The sequence below is a fragment of the Molothrus aeneus genome, chromosome 13 (assembly GCF_037042795.1).
Source record: "Molothrus aeneus isolate 106 chromosome 13, BPBGC_Maene_1.0, whole genome shotgun sequence".
In the NCBI taxonomy this organism is placed as follows: Eukaryota; Metazoa; Chordata; class Aves; order Passeriformes; family Icteridae; genus Molothrus; species Molothrus aeneus.
The window spans coordinates 409776-418669 of NC_089658.1; the positions used below are offsets into that span (position 1 = coordinate 409776).

Consider the following 8894-nt stretch of genomic DNA (forward strand, 5'->3'; position numbering starts at 1 on the left):
TTATTTGCCAGCGAGACATTATAAGCTAGGCGTACTTAATGCAAAGACACCGTTCATTTCAGACAAAAGCTCTTTTCTTCCGGAGGATGGGTTGGAGCCCGGCGGTGCAAGGTAAGCCCGAGAACCCAGCCGGGCTTGGCGGCTCGGGGGTTTGCTTCATGTCAGCGCATGGTATGTGAATCCTTTCTCGGCTGCGGTTCTTTTTTTCCTTTTTTTAATTTTTTTTTTTTTTTTTTTTTGTGGTCTTGTTTTGTTTTGTTTTCTCTCTCCTCGACATGTGACAAGACACCACCCCACAGGACTGAATCCTCTATTGAAGACAGCCAGCTCCTTCTCACTCAGAATATTTATTTTCTCTCGAACCGCGCCTTGCAGGGAAGGGCGGTCTGTGCCAGGTAGGGAGAAAAGAATTCCCCGGCGACCCCTGAGAGGGAGTTTTATGAGCCAGACTTTTTTCAAAAGTGGTCCTTGGGAAAGGGAGAAAAAACTTAGCAGCTTCATCAACTTCAGTGCCGAATTATCTCGGAATCTTAATATAAATGTCACTTTGTGGGTTGGTTGTGGGTTTTTTTGTTTTGTTTTTGTTAACAAAAAGAAACCGAGGCTGTGAAGCCTTGGAGGGGCTGTATTTGTTTCTTTTAAACTAACAACAAATTATCTAATTAATATGTTTCAATTACAGCATGAAAAAGAGAGGCTTTGGACCGCCTGCAGTGGGTTTACAATAGCCCCAGAGCCCACTATAAGAATTTACAATAACTTCACATCTGTTTCTTTATTTCCCACTTTTCGAGTCTAAAACTCCTCTTGAAATCACTTCAAACCGTAGCCCAAGTTATGAAATATGGTCTCTCTGCCAGGAAAAAAAAAAGGTAGAAAGAAAAAAAGGACAAAACTTTGCAGATCGAGGCTTCATTTGCAAGCTAGAAAGTGAAAGCCCCATTGAAGAGCATTAAACAAATATATTAGAATTCTGTCACTTTATGCAATTGAGTAGATCAAATAAAGGGTCCCAGGCCACTTCATTCACTCTCATTCACTTGAATAGAAAATGCAAAGAATAGCAAACCTAGACTGGGCCACCGATGTAGATTTAGCCCTTTTTTCTGAGAGACAAAAAGGCTGAATTTTCACAAACACATTGCTGACTCGGGGACTAGGAAACCAGCACTGAAACCCCTTTGGAATTTAAATTCATTTTATCTTCTCTCTTTCTGGGTCCCTTTGCACTACGGGGCGAGTTGCACTGGCACCCTTGCTTGGAAAAAAATACAATACAACAACAACAACCAGGAAAAAAAAAAGTTCCAGATTTTTCCAGCGAAGTCGCAGTACAGTTTGGAAGGTGACGTTTATATTTGCAAAGAGAAAAGAGGGAAGAGCTGCCCATTGCCCTAAGGATCGCAGCCCCTTCAGCCTCTTCTCGAAACGCCTGGGCAGAGACTCCTGCCCGGCTGCTCTGCGCGGCTCTGCGCACACTCGGGGCTGCCACACCCGGGGCTGCCACCCTCGGGGCACAGCGGGAGTGTCACACCCGGGGCTGCCACACTCGGGGCACACCGGGAGTGCCACACCCGGGGCTGCCACACTCGGGGCGCGCCGGGAGTGCCACACCCGGGGCTGCCACCCTCGGGGCACAGCGGGAGTGCCACACCCGGGACTGCCACACTCGGGGCACACCGGGAGTGCCACACCCGGGGCTGCCACACTCGGGGCGCGCCGGGAGTGCCACACCCGGGACTGCCACACTCGGGGCACACCGGGAGTGCCACACCCGGGACTGCCACCCTCGGGGCACACCGGGAGTGCCACACCCGGGGCTGCCACCCTCGGGGCACACCGGGAGTGTCACACTCGGGGCTGCCACACTCGGGGCTGCCACCCTCGGGGCACAGCGGGGCTGCGGCCGGGGCAGTGCGGGGAGCTGCTCCCCTCTATCCAGGGCTGGCCTTGCCCGGGCTATGCCCGCAGGCGAGGCCGGGCACTGTGCCCGTGCTGCACATCACAGGGCATGGCAGCACAGCCGTGTCCATCTGTGCCACTGGGAGCAAGCAATGGGCAGCAGAGACATGGCCACTCTTCTCACAGGGGTGCACCAGAGGGTGCCAGCTGCTGTATCAGGACCAGGCGACCCTGCCCTTGCTTCTGCAGGTTTTATGTGTGAAGTTGCCTTATCTGCCATCTTCTCTCTGCTGGGGCCCTCAGCACTGAGGCAACCAAAGCAGGGCACAGCACCTTGGCATCCAAGGTGGGCCTTGGACCTCCTCCCTTACATATCCCTAACATGGCCACACCAACGTGTCCGACAGGTTCACTCACACCACAACTACAGGCACTACTAAATAAAGGCTCTTGATTTTGCACTATTTTGTAGGGCCTCAGTATTAATTAAGTAGTAAGTAGAGTATTTTGCATTAATTGGAGCAGCTCCTCAGAGAGATATTACAGCCAAGACTAATCTTATACCACAGGAAAATGCTCAGCATTTCCACTGCCCCCAATTACCACAGACAGCACAGACCACCTGCATGTGTTGGGCTTGTTTGCACTAACCTGTAGACATTTTTCCCAGGGATGACGTCAAGGAACTTTGAGGTTTACTGCTTCCATCCTCCTTGCTGGCTTTAATGACTACTAGATAGACAATAAATAAGTAGGGATTGAGTCCAAAACCCAGACCTGGTTCTACTCCTAGGTGGGCTCACCAGCCACAGCCTTGACAGCTTAAGGTGCCTTCTCAGACTTAAAAACCGCCAGTACAACTGCTGCCTGCCAGAGGATCTGGGAACTCTTGCTCCCAAGGCTGTTCTCCTGAGTCCATGTTAGTTCCATATTTTAACAGTCTAAGCTACTAATTAGGGGGCACATTTATTCCTATTACCAGCAGTGCCACTGTATTACAAATTAAACATGAACAAATACAAACTCAAATGAAACAAGCAAAAAGTAACCAGAGCCTGTCTTCTGGAATACCTGAACATAAAAGCACATGAAGTCATCCAGCTTTTGGCCAAAAAGAGCTGCTTTAAAGGTTAGGTCATACCAGAAATTCTGCTGCAGAATATCAAGGTGGACAAAGCATCCATTTCAGAGCAGGGAATTCTCCACTGCTAGCCACAGATTGGCAACCATTTCTTCACACAGTTGCAAGCCCACCTCTTCCACACCACAAAAGTGCAATTTTTTAGCAACTTGAGCAATATCACCGTCAGATTCTCTCTGATCTCTTCCTGTATTTCTCTCCTGCATGGGCATTCTCTCTGTGGCTCTGACTCCCAGATTTTCATCCCAGCCTAATGATGTGTGCTGCTGGGAGCAGAATACTGAGAAGCTGAAAGGTGCTGTCTGCATCCCGGGGTCTTTAAAACATTTTTGCTTTGTGCCTTGGAGACATCCCTCCCTGAAGGCTAATGGGGCATGAACAGCTCCCCCAGGTCTTTCCCACTGGAGTGCTGGACCCACTGAAACACAGCTTGAGTCTGGTCTCCCTGTGCTCCTGCCTCTCCTCAGCTTTTCACAGAGCTGGGCTATTCACACCAGTAATGAGCCTGCCCACACACACAGGGATGGGAATAGGCCTGCACAGACCTGCTGAAGGACACCACAAACTGTTTGTGTTTCTTCTCAATTTGTGCTGAATGCACTTGAGCTCTTGTTGAACATAATTTCATAATTAACTCACATAATTTTCAGGTTAAGGAGGTTCTCTGGAGAACAGGGAAGAGGATCAAGCGAGGGCTGATCCCTGTTACACATAATTTGGTTCCAAATTGCTGTTTTGTTTGCATCTGTGAGAACTCTGAGAGAGAGAGGAATCCGAATAGACATGAAAGCAGATTTGAATGATTTCTACACACCTGCAGAAGTTGTTAATAGTAATACTCATTTCCTTATTGAGCTAGAGCTTCCTCATCTTTGCTGGATCTAGAAGGGTTGGGTATCTCCGGTGGCTCAGGGAAGCAGACACACTCCTGAATGTAAATGGGCGTGGGGACAAGCTGGACCACCCTGAGCTGCTCTCCTCACCAGCCAAAGGATGTTTTACAGTACCTTGTATTCAGCCATTCATGATTTGCAAGACTGGCTCAGGAGTTTCTCCCTAAAAATGCCAAGTAGTGTGTATGGCAGAGGAAGACACACAAGTTCCTCGACAGGCAATTCCCCAGGAGGGGAGCTTGTCCCTTGCTTGCCCTATCACTGCTGAGTTTTCTCATCTCTAAGGCCTAGAGTCCTGTAGTTACAGCACAGCTCACCCAATTCATGCTTGCAAATGCCTTATACACTAAGGGTGAGGCTCAGGGTAAAAATTTAGCTGCATAAAAATCCACAGAAAATTCCCAGTGAATTAAATAGAGTTCCACTATCAAGGTTTTTTCCGAGCATTCAGATGATTTTCTGATTAGGTAAGTAATTGATATTTCTCTCAGTTTGGGGTCACATTCAGTGGATATGGAAGGTCACATGCAGCTGTACACAGCTGCCCTAATGCTGCATGGTCATGGGCAACTCTGAAAGCTGTGGAAAATGTCTACATTCTTTGTCATTTTTTCTTCACCTGTTAGTCCAATGCTTTCAGACCATAAGCCAGAAGCCATTTTTTTTTTGCCTCACATGCAGAACTTGCCAAAGAAGGGCCAAACCCAGACCAAACCATGTTCCACTCTGCCTATAACAAGGTTTGGATGTTTTTATGTTATTGTTGTTGCTGGTTTGGTTTTGGTTTGGTTTTTTTTTTTTTAGTTAGTTGGTTAGTTTTTGAGTCCTTGGAGGAAGAAATGACAGCTCATCATCCATTTTTAGGATGCTAGGGTACTTTTCAAAATGTGGACTCATCTACCTGAACATTACTAAAATAACCGTCCTAAATATTTTTGACAAAACTCTAGAAAGTTTAAAGTAATTATCTTTTCAATGTTTTGACTCCACCTTCTCAACGGTGAGGAATTTTTCAAATCCTTTTGCATCGAAACCACATGATCTGCTTCTCATCAGTAATACCTGAAATGGATTTCCTCCCTCCTTTTCTAACAACAAACAGATCATTGGAAATTCTCCAGCATTCAGGTTCTCCAGGATTGGTAAGCAAAGCATCAGGCACTGTAAAACCTTTGATAAGATCTTACTAATAGTGGGTTTTCTTCTGAAAGCATGACTAAAAGAGCTGGTAGAGGAATTCCTGTGAGGACTCCAGGGAGGGCTTAGCTAAATCAGAGCCACAGGACTGGTCATGTCCACACAGGGAGACAGCAGGGCCAGAGAGGAGCAGCGAGAGCACGAGAGGGTGAAACTCCTGCTCTGCCCCCACACAGCCAGCACTGCCCAGCACGGTCTGCAGAATGGACACCACCAGCTGCAGGCAGCCTGAAATTACCTTGTTCTCTTCCTCACTCCTTCAGTGAACAAAAGGAGGGACAATTAACAGTAAATTCCATTGTCTGTACATAGTTAGATACTACAATTTCTCTTACTGCCTATATATACTTATATATTATAAATCCCTTTATGGTAAGATGGTTTGTGATAAGTCTTTTGAAGGCACAGGCTCATCTTGCAGAGCCTTGCTTTTGAGGAATTTGGGTTAGGGGTTTATTTCTTTTTTTTTTTTCATTTCCTTTTTCCCTGTCAGAAGACATACAAAGATATGTCTTTTTATCAGCTTGGCATTACTCTGAGATTTTTCCATAAGCTCAGGCTCTTTTGAAGTCACTGCACAGGAATCACCAGGGGCACCTATTGCATGTTCAAATGAAGGCTCTCCATTGGAAAATCAACCCAGTGCTGCCTGTAGCACTCCAATTCTATCAAAGTGCTCCTCTTTCTCTATCTGCATTGATGTGTCCGAGTTGTATTTCGGAGAACAGCATTTTCCTCCTAACTGGTCACAGGCATAAATTATGAAACAAAATACATTTCTAAAGAGAAGTAAAGCCTTGTCAGACCACGGAGAGTCTGACAGCCATCAGATCACACAGCCACCCAGAACATGAGAAAAGAAGAAAGCACATGAGACATCTAGCACTCTGGATCCCTCGTTAGCCCTCCCTTTGCACTGAGGACCGTGTATATCTAAGTGCTGCTTTTTCTTTTGTTCAGAATATCAAAAGTCCCTCGACATTATTCTATTTTCCTGAGCATTCTCCTTTGTCAGTTCCTGCAACTAAATAAAACAAGCCAAACCCCAAACTGTTTCTCCATGCTCAAACTCTGATTTTTTTCTTTCCAAGTAAAGATATACTGCTTAAAAGGACAATTTTGGGGTCAAATGCCGCTGCAAAGGAACTCAATGGGATGAATTTGGGTCAGTAACAATGCGTTCCTTAGTTCTCAATGCAAGTCAGGGAGGTTATGGTTCTGTCAATGTGGATGTGGCACAGTTGGGTAGGAGGTCAACAGCACAGAGTTAAGTACTATTTTCAGCATTGTCTTCTCCTTCATCCTTTTGAGGATACAAAGCAGAAGCTGTCAGTATTCATCCACTTGAGTGCTGGAAATACCTCTTAGGAAAGCTGGGAACTGATCTTGCAGAAAAACAGCAAGCATCATTATATAAGCCTGGATCCTTGGAGTATCCTGGCATAAGGTGGAATTGCTTGTATCTCTCAGAACAGCAATGGTAAATCCTTTCTCTCTGGAGTGGGGGATGCAAATCAAGCCTGTCCATTTCTTCATAGTGTCAGACAAGAGGAAAGACTGTCCCTTGTCCCCTGTCCCTTGAGGCAGTGGGTTTGGTAATTTTTTTTGTGTCAGCTCAGGTAATTCATGTACCAGTAGCAGCATGAGGCTTCAGAGAGGCTGATTCACCTCTCAGAAGCTCGAAACCACAGCCTCTCACTGGGCCTTAGAAAATGTTTCACTCTTCCAAGCATGCTACATCATGCACTGTAACCTACCTTTCTCTCTTTGCATTAGTAAATGGTAAATGTTAATTTGAAAAGAGAAAACTTCTTTGTTACAAATATTTTTTCATTCTGCCTAAAGCTTCTCTTTACTCTGATGGAATTATGATTGACTCATATTGTCTGTATGGAGGCAAACCCTCCTAATACACTGCTTTAGCTAGAGTAAATGGACTGAACAAATCTCTATAGCAAGCTACCAAAGCCTGCTTTGTGTGCTCCTTATTTCTGCCCAGCAGAGCTGGTGTCATTTCAGCTGTGCAGAGCAAGACTATCAAACACAAATTCATGTACAAAGTTCCTGTGCTGCCAAGGTGGGTATGCAAGTACTCACTATGTGCACAGAAAGCATCAAGCCCATTAGGCTCAAGCAAATGGACATGAGAATGCCACCAATTTTGGTTTTGCTTCAAAATAAAACCATATTTCTCAATCCTTGTGGACAGTTCAAAACTTTGGTGCCATCTATTTATTTGTTCCTTGCAAGGCAGCCAGCAATGCAATGAAGCATATACAATTGTGTAAACCAAAGGATTCAGACTATCCTTGGATGTTTCCATTTAATCTTTCACTTGCTGGCATTGAGTAATTAACACAAAATCACTGGAAAAATGTACAGTTTGAAAAAGATCTGCTAAAATATTGATTTTAATTGTTTTCTCAACTAGTGGCAGCATCCAGACCAAGACACAAAGAAAACTTTATTTTTTTCTTACAGGCCCTCTCCATGACCTTGTTGGGAACAGCACAAGGATTTCATTCTGGAAGTTCTGTAAGGAGCTGTTAGTACTGGCACTCAGGGATCTTTCTCTGGACACAGAAGCTTTTCAAGATTGTACATTCCCATTCTTTATGCTGTTATCCTTTCAGTCCACAATACATCTCCCATTGATCTCAGTGGGGATGGCTGACAGACAGCAGTACTGAAAAGCACACTTTAGTGTAAGCACTGGAATAAATTTACCTGATACCCTACAGATAATGGTCTTTGTTCCCTAAACTACACCTGCCTGAAGAGCCCTCCTCCCTTATTTCTGTATGATAACCTACCCAACAAGAGCAGAGGGAACAGAGCTGCCTGCTGACTTGTCAGAGGAGGCTCCACTGATGGCTGGCTTGTTACTGCCATACACAGTGAACAGTGCTTGGGTTCAGACTGCTTTCCCTCTGGGACTAATTTGAGCCTATCTTTTCTATCTAGTCAACCTTTTAAGAAGCCATTCAAGAGAACACTTTAAAAAAACTAAGGAACTCAATTAGTAGAAAGAGAAGTTTCACTCTCTCAATTTTGACTGAAGCTGGCCAAAACATTCAGCATTGCTTGGGTTGAGAGAACAGGCATAAAATATATTCTTTTAAGCCTCACTTCTTCAGCAAACCAGGATAAAACTTCCAAATTTAGTTAATACCACCAAATTCCATGTAGTCACTAGGATTGCCTGGGAAATATTCTCTACCTCCACAACCATCTAAAAAAATCAAAGTAACACATCAATCTCATCACCAAATTGAAGCAATTCTGTTCAGCCTCTAGTTTGTGATCTGAATGATGCAATTTTCAAATGTATTTTCTCCTTGTCCTACTCTTTGTCTTAACTCCTTTGAACTCCTTGTTCAATACCAGCAGATTAATATTGCATCTCACAAAGAGGAATTAGGATGGATTTCATTAATGCTAACAACTTGGCTATGATCTCACCATATGAATATACCATAAGTAAAACATTTTTTATGCCAAATCTTGGGCTTATGAAACACTGAATTATTTTGCTCAAAATCCCTGTCAAGTTTCCATTAATTACTGATAAATGCTAAAATGGTGCAGCAAATAATCTCCTCCCATTTGGAACATGTGTACTCCCTTTGGGACTGGCCTATTTACAACAGCTATGATGTTCCACAGGCTTGGAAAGAACATGAGATTTCTTTCCTTCATGCTCTGAAAGCATTCAGACTTTTTTTTAAGGGTGGGTTTGTTTTTTTTCAAATTTCAGTTTT

General features: G+C 44.6%; 1 long non-coding RNA gene across 1 annotated transcript; it reads left to right on the plus strand.

Moving 5' to 3' along the window:
* LOC136561961 (uncharacterized) lies at positions 1-7847 on the plus strand. Its single transcript, XR_010784453.1, has 3 exons — positions 1-111; positions 286-395; positions 7615-7847. It is a non-coding gene; the product is annotated as an uncharacterized lncRNA (long non-coding RNA).
* The last annotated feature ends 1047 nt before the right edge of the window (positions 7848-8894 follow it).